Here is an 11,906-nt window from a genome sequence, read left to right on the forward strand (position 1 = left end):
ATTCTGGCAGTAGTAAAACCTCACCTGAACCCTTCATATTTGACTCTTGCTACAGCTTTTATACAGTTCCTTTGTTGTCTGAGCCCATAATTATCCCAGCGAGCATTCTCCAAAGCCTTGTTACAGTCTTCTGTACTCTACAAAGTCCTATCTGCTGCCATAAGGCATTGTTAGCGAAGGGCTGTGATCATATGGGCTTGCAGTTGTTCTTCAGAAATGTGCAACATGCAGGACGGAAATAGATCTTGTGTCTTAGCGTATCTTTGTACTTTTTTATTTATTTATTTATTTATTTTTCCTTTTGGAAGAAATGAAGCAGCTTTTTCAGTTTTAGCCTAAGGGGCATAAGGATGGATATACAGTGGTGTATGTATACTCCCAAACTGAAACTTACTGGTGGCGCTCATCTGAACGCTGGGGATATAAATCATCTTTATTTTATCTCCTCTGTATGATGTATACCACCAAGCCTGTTGTAGCCTATTCAGTTCCTTGCCGTGAACCTGTGTTGGCTTCTGTACCCAGCCAGCATCCTGATACGTGGTAGCTGAAATCCTAGTCAATGGAATATTTTTCATTACAGAGTTAGAAAACCATTCTCTACTCAGCCTGGAATGCTCAAACAAATAGTTTTTCATTAAAATTACATTTTGCACTTTCCTCCCTACCTACGATGAAAATAGTATTAATGAGAAAAAACATTTACTTCAAGACACATTATTATATGAGATTCTACTGAATTATTCCATCATGTAGTTTCTTCATCCTTTCTTTCTTACAGATGGAAAGAGTGTTTTTTTCTTTTTTTCTCTGTCTACTGACTTGAGTGGGAATAATATTTCTTTCTTTAAAAAAAATAAAATCTGTATTTTTAAAACAAGTAAATTACTTTTTCTTCTAGTGTATGTCTATAACCAGCTCTTAAAGTTTCAAAATGGTTTGTCAACATATCACTGCCATGCTTGTCACAACCTCTCTGAAGCTGTTAGAATGAGTCAGAGAGCGATTTTTCTGCCAGAGGAGCCTGGCAGTGACTACAAGCCTAGTGATACTTCTGCTGTGCAGAAAATTATTATTGATGGTGGTAAGGATAAGCCTGATGAGGGAAAAGATGTTGGGCTGAGCAGTGAAAGGGGGAGGTGAACGGTTTGATTTTTATCACTGAGCTGATGCTAGTCATGTCCAGCAAAAAAAGAATACCTCTTTATAGGATACCTAGTACTAAAATTGACAGTCTTAATCCTATCCCTGTTTTTTTCTTGCCATTTTCAACTATTTTTCTGAACAACCTATTAATTCTATTAGAGTGTGTTGATCAGATGGTATCAAAAGAGAAACTTGAAACTTGTTGCATATGGATGGGAAGTTTCCCAAAGACCATGAATGATTATCTTAATATAATGGAACAGTAAATACGTAAGATAAAAACTTCTACTGTTTTTTCATAGCCATGTAGTCTACTGGTGGTTTTCTTTTCTACTGAATGTAGTATATTGTTCTTTTCTTTTAATTCCCTTTTGTTACAAAGAGCTCTTTTCTTCTCTAAGGTTATCTGTTCTGTGACCAGCTTCTCAAGTGCTAGCTTCATATTGATCTCTGTTTTCAGCAAAGTAGGCTCTAAAATTTCTGTAGATCAAATGTTATACACATGGATGTATGGGTATGTCTATTAGGAAATCAAAGCCAACAGTCTTTGTGAGGCTCAAGAGTATTGCTTCAAAGTATGTACTTGAAAGTAGCCATTGCTGTTGGTATGCTCTTAAATGTTGGTAATAAATTCACTCTGTGGATCTTGGTTCCTGAAATTATTGCCAGGTGCTGTAGAACCTTTCACTGTTTTGGTGAGACATTAGTGTGTTTCATTCCTGTGTAATATAAGAAGTCTACATTGTGCTGCATATAAAAGCACCAGGCTGACCCATTGTTTTCACCCCCCTGAGAGGGTGGCAAGGGGGTGGAGAGTAGGAGGTGCTAAAAGGATTAAAAGAAAAAAAAATGTAAAAATTGATCTGTACTTCTTTGTTACCATGTAGATACTAAGGCTATGTCTGCATTAGCAAACTAAATTGGGTTAAAGTGTAGTATGAGCATTGGCATGTGACTTGTTCATTTTGCTGAACTGTTGTTAAATTGTTGCGATGATGCATGGTCTGAGTTTTGGTTCAGGCCTACTTTTATTTCTCCAGAGACTGCCTGAGAATCTTTTTGGTTGTTAGCATGGTCTGGGGCTGTTCCTGGGGTCAGTGTGGCTGCTGCTATAGTGTCTGAACAGCGTGAGGAGGAGAGGGTCCAGGAGCTTAGCTCAGTGGATGTGAGTAGTGCTGCATGGGGCTGAAGAGCCTCTATACAAAACATGGACACAACCCAAACATATTTAGTTTTGATCCTGTGGCTAGGTGTTGCCGTTTGGGATGCTGTGGCGTAACCCCGAGTGTTGGTAGACTGAAGTTGTGGAAGAAGTCAGAAGCAGATCGCTTTTTTTAGGTTTTAAAAATAATTTTCCATGTAGAGTAATAATCCTTTTGGTATTGGAGGTAGAGGAATGTGTGATGTGTTTGGGCATGTAATGAACGTGACACACATGAATTCATTTGTAACATCTCTCTATAGGGAGACTTGTATTGAGGGCAATGTCCACAAAAGTCTGTGGAGAGATGATCTTGATCTTATTTTTTTGTATCTGTTTTTTCTCCACACCTAACAAAACTTCAACTAGTACTGAAAGCGAGGGGCATTTACAGTAAAAGGAACTTGGTGGAGGGGGGGAGAAGATGCACTAAGCAACCAAAAACCTCTTTAACCAACTACTTGCACTTACCTACACAATATCTGAATATCTCTTGAGCTGTGTCATGAGCATCAGATTAGGAAGTCATGGCCTGCTGTAAGATTAACTGCTCTTGTACAGCCCCTCACAACAGGTGTTTGCAATACCCCAGTTCCAACAGGTTATTAAACTCCAAGTCAACCCTAAAAGTGCTGCCTGAAATTAGTCAGGCTAAATTTGTTAAATCTAGAATTGTCAAAGCAGCTGAAGTTTTTGCACCTGAACATTCTTCCTTTTATTTTATTTTATTTTATTTTATTTTATTTTATTTTATTTTATTTTATTTTATTTTATTTTATTTTATTTTATTTTATTTTATTTTATTTTATTTTATTTTATTTTATTTTTATTTTATTTTATTTTATTTAAGAAAAAAAAGAAAACCCTACAACCAAACAAAAAAGCAAAACCAAAAGCATAGCTGAGGAACAGCAATTCTCGTCATTATGTCACGTTGTCTGTGCTATGGGTTCCTCCCATCCCATTTCACCTGCAAACTCTCTGTGCTAATTCACACCTTGACCCATCACCCCACAAATGCCAGAAGCAAAAACAAATGCTGACTTTTAATGCAACCTGTGCTCCTTTCACTCTGTCCTATATTCTGACCTAGAGTAAACCATTTCAGTTCACCAAACCGCCAGAAATCTAACCTCAGCTAATGTTTTTGTTAGCTGTTTGGCTTAGCAAATTGAAAGAGCTCATCACAGAAGCTGACAAGTGCCAGGAAGTGATAGAAAGGCGGGACTGCAGCAGCGGCTGTTAGCCTGCCTTCAGCTGCCAAGGAAGCACAACCTGGAAAGAGACAGTAATGTGTTCCTCTCCCTGTCTATTAGCAAATCAGGGTCTTCTTGCTGTGTTATAGATTTTTTTTAAGTTAGTTGACACATTTTTCAGTCCCATCTCTGATGTATGAAGACTGGAAAAATCTCCCCCTGAAAAAAAAAAGGCATAAAAACGAGAATTTCAGTGACCTGGTTCCTGATCTTGCAGAGTATTTGGCAGTATTTCAAACTCGCTAGGTAAGAACAATGCATATTTAGCTGATATATAGGTATATATGTACTTATTAGGCTGTGGTTTCTTGAAAGCATGGTTTGTGGATGAGAGACTGAGATCTTTTAAATAAGGTTCTGCTTCTCTCTCAGGCAGTAAGTGACATAAGGTACGTGAATGATGTGAAACAAATAAAGTGCTACTCAGGATTGCATCCATTGGAGATAATAGATAAATCTTTGCTCTAAGCCCCATGACATTATTTCGATTCAATAGTAAACATATTTTCAATTTTAAAATGAACTTCAGGGGAATCTCTAGCAGATGCAGTCTCTTCGCTACTTGAGGGATCCAAACAACTAATACAAAGCCTTATGAAAAGCTGTTTTACAAAACTGGTTCTTCCCAGAAGAGAAGGGGGAACGTTTGTTAAGATACGAGAAACAAATATTTATGAAAAGCTTATTTTATTCCCTTTTGGTTAGTCCTTGTCTTCATTACATTTGTGAATTGTTAAGGGGCCATCTAGTTCAGTGCCTTGGCTGTTGCTCTTCTGTTGATACCCTTTTAGGGGTACAACAGTCCCTCTAGGTGAGTTATTGAAAAACACGCTTCTGATGTTTTTTAATACATTTGTTGATTAACAGTCTCTGATCAAGCGTATACTACAGTGTTTCTTTAATATTACATATAAATCTGACAAGATATTTGGTAAGCAAGTGTTCATGGAAGTTTATTTTTGGAAGAAAATAAACTCATGTAGAAGTTTACCTTGCTTGAGATTTTGCAAAATCTGCATAGCAAAAGTGACAGCTCTGTAATTTAGGTAGTACGCAATTTTCACAATTGGTACTGTTTTCATTAAAACCTTACAAGGACATTTTAATTCTATTTATAGAGATGTTTCTTTTTATAAAGTGCAAAAAGTCATGATATAGTCTAGTAGAGTATAACAGACGAAACATTTTTGCTGATAACAGAAATGACACTCAGATGTGATTAGCTTTGATTTCATCAGGGTTATGAGTAAGGAAATACTCTGGTATGTGTTAATGTATACCAGGAAGTCGTTAGTATTAAAATTCCTGTATCGTGTGTTCTTGTCAGTATGGCCTGTTACAAAATCAAATATTTATTTGAGGAATGTTCATGGGGGAAAGAAAATAATATTCATTCTGTTTCATGAAAATGGACTGCACGTAGAAGACATCTTAAAGCTGATCTTCCTTTGTCCTTGCAAATTTTCAGTGGAAAGCTGGTCTATGGGATGAAGGCCTGGGGACAGCTGCACCAGATACCCTGAGAGGTATGGCTCAGTGTCCCAACCCTGCCAGTGGAACAGGCCGTGCGCCCTGCACCTCTCCTGCTGCAGGGCAAATTACTGTCTTTGAAGTTGTTTGTGGAAGGGAGTTGGACATGACTCAAGGTTTTGTACCAGTGTAGGCAAGGTGTGCAATGTGCTCACTGCCACTGAGTTACTCTTTGGGGACTTCAACATCTTGCAGAAGGGTGGGAGGAGAGAAAGAAAGGGGAGGGGGGAGAAGACATCTGATGGTGATAATGTCTTTCGTTAGCACAGCTAAATTTGCAAGGTGTCATTGTTCAGCACCCTCATTGCCAAATATACCATGCTTTTCATCACTCTGCTGCGACATAGCAGATTTCTTTGTACGAACAAAAGGCTCTGCAGATGCAGTCAAACAGCAAATGTGGTCTTAGGAGGGATATTTATACTCATAATTTTGTACTTCTAATAGAAAGGAATAGCCTTGTTGCTGCCCGGTGAAATGTTATCTACAGTGTACTTCTTGGTTTTAAGAAATCAATTCTAACTTGAAGAGTACTTTGTTTATTTTTCTATAGTTTGCACATTACAAGGGGGGAAAAAAGTAAATTGTGCAGAAGATGAAAACTGATTTTGATGGCTTTTGCATTGTCTTGTTTCAGGAAGAACAATCGCTTCTCATTTAAATGCTTGATGGCTGAGGGAGCTGGGAGAAATATCTTAGAAGATGGTATTCTAGGGAAATTCTAAAATGAAGTTTTAAATTGGAAAATCAATATTTATAAGGGTCCTTAGAAAAATGCATCATAATCTATGCAGTCTGATATTATATTATGGGCCCTACTTACACGTAAATTGAAGTTAACTAAATTGAGATCTTTTTGTTGGTTGAAAGGGTTGTTGCATTTCAGTCTTCCTGTGTATAATGGTTCATCAGGTAGCCACTTGAGACTTGACAGACTGAGGCAGAAAGCTTCAAGAAGCATGCAGGAGCATGCTTGCTTCTCCACTGGAGTGTTGTTCCAGTCTCAGTGAAAGAAAAATCAGTTATCTGTTATGCATAAGGTAACTCTCTGCTGACTCATCCCTTGGGCAGCTTTGTGCAAGATACCTTCCTGTTAAAAAGCCAGTAATGAAAAAAATTATTTTTAAATTTGAGGAATTGTAAGGATTTGGTTAGGGAGAAAGCAAATTCAATTGCAAATTTAGAGAAATTAAAATTGCAAGTTTGGTACCAATTTAGACTTTAGAAATTATCTAAGTAAATAAAAATATTATTCCTGATGTTTCTAAATACTTTAGCTTGATTGTAACCTTTCTATTTTGTGCTTTCTCTGCATATTAAATTGTGCTTTCAAAAGAAGTCTTACAAAATAAAGAATCCTTTTAAAAAACATACAGTTGGTGGTTGCTTTGTCTTCAGGAACTCAAACTATTTTGTTTTCTAGGATAGATATTTTGACTTGTAAATTAATTCTTAATTCTGTGTAGATTCAAAATTTAAAATGGAATCAGCTGAAGGTAATATATTCTGTTTTCATGTCTGCTACTTAACATGTTTATGTGCAAATCTAATGTGAAATAACTCTTTAGGCAACTGTGCTGCAGGAATGGGTCTTGGATTGTTAAGGTTCCACAAACTAAACATCATTTAAAAAGGGAAATGCCATCCTTTCATTTTTTAGGCAGATAAATTGCATTCATATCAGGCAGCTCTCTTGATCTTCTGGACTTGGTGAAGCCTCATATGAAATATGTTTTATTTTGTAACATGGTCTGGTAAAAGTGTGAGGCAGAGTCAGTGAATAAGTGATTTTGAAGAAAGGGCTAGCTGCTTGTCCTGGTTCCAGTTAGGACAGAGTTAATGTTCCCTCATAGTAGCTGGTAGGGTGCTATGTTTTGGATTAGGATGAGAAGAGCGCTGATAACATGCTGATGTTTTAATTGTTGCAGAGCAGTGTTTACACCAGGCCAAGGACTTTTCGGCTTCTCGCTCTGTCCTGCCAGCGAGCAGGCTGGGGGTGCAGCAGGAGCTGGGAGGGGACAGACCCAGGACAGCTGACCCAAACTGGCCAAAGGGGTATTCCATACCATCTGACGTCATGCTAAACAATATATAGGGGTGGCTGGCCGGGGTGGGGGGGCCGGCTGCTCGGGAATAGGCTGGGCATCGGTCAGCGGGTGGTGAGCAATTGCATTGTGCATCACTTGTTTTCTTACACATTATTATTGTTAATACTATTACCATTATCACTATTATTATTATTATTGTTATTATTATTTTCCTGTCTTAATAAACTGTCTTTATCTCAACTCACAGGCTTCACTTTCCCGTTTCTCTCCCCCCATCCCAGAGAGGGAGGGGGGAGGGTGAGCGAACGGCTGTGTGGTGTTTAGCTGCCAGCCGGGTTAAACCACAACACTGCTCTTATTTAAATTCATCAGAGATTAGGAACTAAAATTCTTTGCAAATAAACAGAATTGTAATAAAAATAACTTGCTATAACTTTCCTTTTCCTTGAGAGACCCATTGGGCTTTCTACTCAGGTTTTAAAAAAGCAAATTACTTAGTACTGTTGTTTTCCATAACAAATGTATGTGACTTACAAAATAAGTGACTGTCACAAACTTAAAATGAGGAAAAAATCAAGATGCAGGCATAGGCAAAGGGAACGTTCTAGACATCTCAGCAGAGTACTGGCACAGCCAGGTAAATGCATAGGACAAAAACGCACTAGGTTGTTGCACGGGCAGAAGAGGAGAAGACCCATGGGGGGAGGAGAGCAGCAGGTTATAAGGAGGGGAATGATAATATTTAGCTTGAGGTCTGCCCAAGGTGACTTTTAGGGACACAGAGAACAATTTTGATTTACCTTCTGAAACAGACCATAGGGGAAATTGTCTGTAGGAAGGTGCTCTGGAGGAACTGCTTCTTGTATGAGAGATGAGTTTTTCATCATGTTCTTCTGCAGGCTATGGATTGGGGTTACAAATGGTTTGAAGCAGGGAAAGTTACACGTTTAACCCAAGCACTTCTCCATCGTAGGTCCTCAAGAAAAGAAGCTTTTTCCAGAAAAGGACAGCACAACTTATTCAAACTAGACACTAGTTTATTGAGAGAAATTTAATGGACAAGCTGAAAATATTGTTTAACAAATAACGTAACAGTAAGAATAATACTGAAAATGTAACACTATTGGGAGAAATCTTGCTGTTAAATGAAGAACATAATTTCATGATTGAAGTGGTCATAAAACTCCTCAAAGAACACTTTATAGCTCTGATTAATATAATTTATTTAATTAAAAAAATATAATAGAAAAGGCTACGGGAAAATACCTTGAAAAATAAGCCATCTCTGAAGAGTTCTCCAAGCTGTTAGCAGGAAACCTGTTAAAGGACCCAGAGGCTTATAGACTGGTAAATGAGTGTTACCAGGAGGTCTGTTCAGTCTGCAAGAAAGGCTGAAAATAACAGGATGTCTCCTAGTGCTGTGCCTGCTTTTCAGAGAGAAGCTCAGCCAAGGTGAGGCCAGAATACCAGCTGTTTCTGAGGTAGCTACTTTTAAAGGGTTCCTTCCTCATCACTTGGAGCTTTGGTTTGTTCTGTCTTGTTTGGCGTTTGAGGCCAGACTCAGAGATCAAGCATCCAATTCATGTGGTGTAAAAACAAAACCTGAATAATTTATATTTTTAGGGAAACAACATGAATAGGGAAAAGTGTGCTCTGAACTGTAGTAAATAATGTTTGGGGTTTTGATTAAATGAGAAAAATGTTTCTTCATTACAAGCAGAATTCTACCTGACACATTGTGTGTTTCATCTGGTGCACAAGAGTGGGCTAAGTTCACAAGCATGCTGTGTCATTTCCCTTTTATGCAGTAGTCTGGAAATTAGCATACTCACCAAGAGTGTGAGAAACCAAATTACATTACTTTCTCTGCTGTTGGGAATTTGATACTGCATCCCTCTTTCTCCCAAAGAGGATACTAGAATCATCAGGCTGTTTGTTATTTCTGAACGCTTGTCATTTTCCTTTGCATAGTAAGTGAATATTCCAGTGGTGGCTGAAATCTGTTTTTCAGATGACTATCCTGAAAATGCACTCTGAATAAACTAAGTACTAGGGATTAGGAAATCCTTCTCAAATATTTGATATTCAAATTTAAATGCACTTTACCTTCATTAAAAGCAGGAATGTGAACCAAGTTTAAAGCACTGATAACAGCACCCTGGCATGGATATCAGCACCCAACATGTTGGCTTAGGCTTGTCCTTGGGAAAAAGGGAGGTTTGTATTTAGATCTGCTAAGTGGTAGACAGAGTCTAAGCCCATAATGACATCACCTGAAGTTGAATTACACTAACCTGAATTATATTTTAAGTGAGCATAGCGTATTTTTTTTTTTGCCCTGCTCTTCTCTGCACAGAACAAAATTACTTAGCTCATCTAATATCACTTGTATGAAAGACATCTAAATAATGCTTATCTGTAACTAATGTCCTCATTTAAAGTGGTGACAAAAATACCCTAGCTAATGTTGGTTTTGGATGCTCTTTTTTTCCAAAGACCCCAATGTTGCTGGCTCCCACATGTGATTGTGTAACTTAATGGTGTGAGTAAATCTTTCAATATATCGGCATAAAAATCAGTAAGCAAACAGATCATAATATACAGCAGGATAATAGTCTGGAAAAAAATCTTATATCCAGATTAGAATCTGAAGATCCTCCTTTACCATTACAAGTATGGTTACAGCCAAGGCAGTTCTGTAGCATTTTGTCTGTTGGGTAGAAACTCGTTCCCAAGATGCATTACCTAAAGAGACACTAAAAGTAATGAAACATTTCCTGGTGTCATAGTTGTAGAATTTCTTTTCAACAGGCATGATCTGAAAAATAGAGTCCTATTCCCACCTACGATGTCTCTTGATATAAATTTAGGAGCTGGCATGTATCCACATATTGGGAGGCTTGTATTATTTTCTGGTTTAGTACATACATCATCCAGTTGTACTCTGAAGCTTTCAGTCCTTTTATGTTGCTAGTCTTTCTACCTGCTAGCCTCCATTTAGAAATTTAAGAAACAAAAGATCCTTTGTAATTAATACTTACAAAACTTGGTTCTTTCTATGAAATATTTTGATTTTTAAATCCTGGACTGTGTAAATATCAATGTTTCCAGTTTTGTCCACATCAAAGATCTCAGTAGTGCCTTAGAACTTCATAATCTAGGTTTTTGCTAAAATTGGCACCTGTTTAGAAAAATGATAGAAGCCCAGAAAAAAAAAAAAAAAAAAAGGTGTTCCTAAGAGAATCCTTTAATTGATAAATAGCACTTTTCTTATTATGCCTGGGTAAACAGATTTACTCATTCAGATGGAATTAACATCACGCATGAACTATGGGACAATGTTTTGGCAAGAAATGAGGCTTGTCATCTGATTTCCAATAAAGATTTGAGATGAAACATTGTATGATCACTTAATCTTGCTAAACGTAGCACAAAACACTAAGTGTATTAGAGCGTGTATTTAAATGATAACAAATCCTGCTGTTAGACCTAATAGAAAACAGTCCTTTCCCCACCCAGCACAACTCCTAGAAGGAATTCCTTCCTGCTTCGAAGCTATTTATTCTGCCTTTGTTGTTGGCCATGGTGTATGTTGATACATATCTTTAGTTGTTTGGATTTAGATGTTTGCATTTATTTATTAACATGACTTTTAAAAATATATAAATTGTTATGAAGTATGAATATAAGTATTATATAACATGTTATACTGTACAGCATATAAAATATAGTTATGTAAAATGCATGTAATATAAAATACAAAATATACTTAGTTATACAGAATAATGATAACAATTATAACATATAAATACAGTTCAGAGATAACATCGCAAATGAAATTTAAAATAGCCATCTCCATTATAGGAAGAGACTGCATCCCTTCTGTTTTTTTCCAGGGACTTTTTATTTTTGCAAGTGTTTTATGAAGTAAAATTTACATAGTCCAACCTCAATGAAAAGGGGTGATGGACAAGCCTAAAAAGAACACCTCTGCAATTACTCAAGAATGATAGCTAGCTAGCTCCTTTAAATAGGTATTAAGTTGTTTAAAAAGCAGTTTACTTTTCAGGAGCTCTGTATAAAATAAATTGCAATAGCTCCAGACTGACATAATGAACTCTGCAAACACTTCCTGCAGGACCAATGTAACAGCTGTTGTCTAATGGCTGATTTTTCACCATTTCTTACATAGCGCGAAGGGTAACTGCATTATACATACTCCAGCCCCACAGCTGGCACACATTATTCCCCCAGCCTGGCCTCTGTTACAGAGCTGGAGCTCTGTGTGAGGTGCCAGAGCAGAACTATCGAAGGTTGTCCATGCCTAAAGATGTGCTTAGTTGTACATGCTGTCATGCTCTGGTTATTGGTGCAAAGAAAGTCTTGGTTGGGCAGGGTCTGAACCCAAGCTCTGTACTGCCAATAGCTTTCCATGCGTTAGTACCAAGGCATTTTTCTGTTATTGCACGTTTACAGCATTTTCTAGTATTTTGTTGTGGGAATGCTGCAAGCATAAAATGCTTTCCTTGACAGAGAGTAGAGAGTGACAGAAAGAATGTTTATGTCCTGAATCTTTTTGTCATGGTTGCAGTAGATGGCTTGTAACTTCTACCAGCTGCTTAAAAATTACTTTGTTTTGATAGAACAGATAGAACCTTCACTGAGGTATGAATTTAAGCTGATATATTGTAAAATGAATTTCTAGAATTCAATGCAGGTGTAAGG

At 37.4% G+C, this 11,906-nt stretch overlaps 1 long non-coding RNA gene across 2 annotated transcripts; it reads left to right on the top strand.

Moving 5' to 3' along the window:
- Nucleotides 1-3,553: 3,553 nt before the first annotated feature.
- Nucleotides 3,554-6,433, top strand: LOC106040385 (uncharacterized). 2 transcript variants are annotated; one of them, XR_010833085.1, is made up of 4 exons: nucleotides 3,554-3,635; nucleotides 3,725-3,849; nucleotides 5,072-5,129; nucleotides 5,771-6,433. It is a non-coding gene; the product is annotated as an uncharacterized lncRNA (long non-coding RNA). The 2 variants fall into 2 exon arrangements; XR_010833084.1 differs by having other exon boundaries at nucleotides 5,072-6,433.
- The last annotated feature ends 5,473 nt before the right edge of the window (nucleotides 6,434-11,906 follow it).

This window comes from Anser cygnoides, chromosome 1 (assembly GCF_040182565.1).
Source record: "Anser cygnoides isolate HZ-2024a breed goose chromosome 1, Taihu_goose_T2T_genome, whole genome shotgun sequence".
NCBI classification, from domain to species: domain Eukaryota; kingdom Metazoa; phylum Chordata; class Aves; order Anseriformes; family Anatidae; genus Anser; species Anser cygnoides.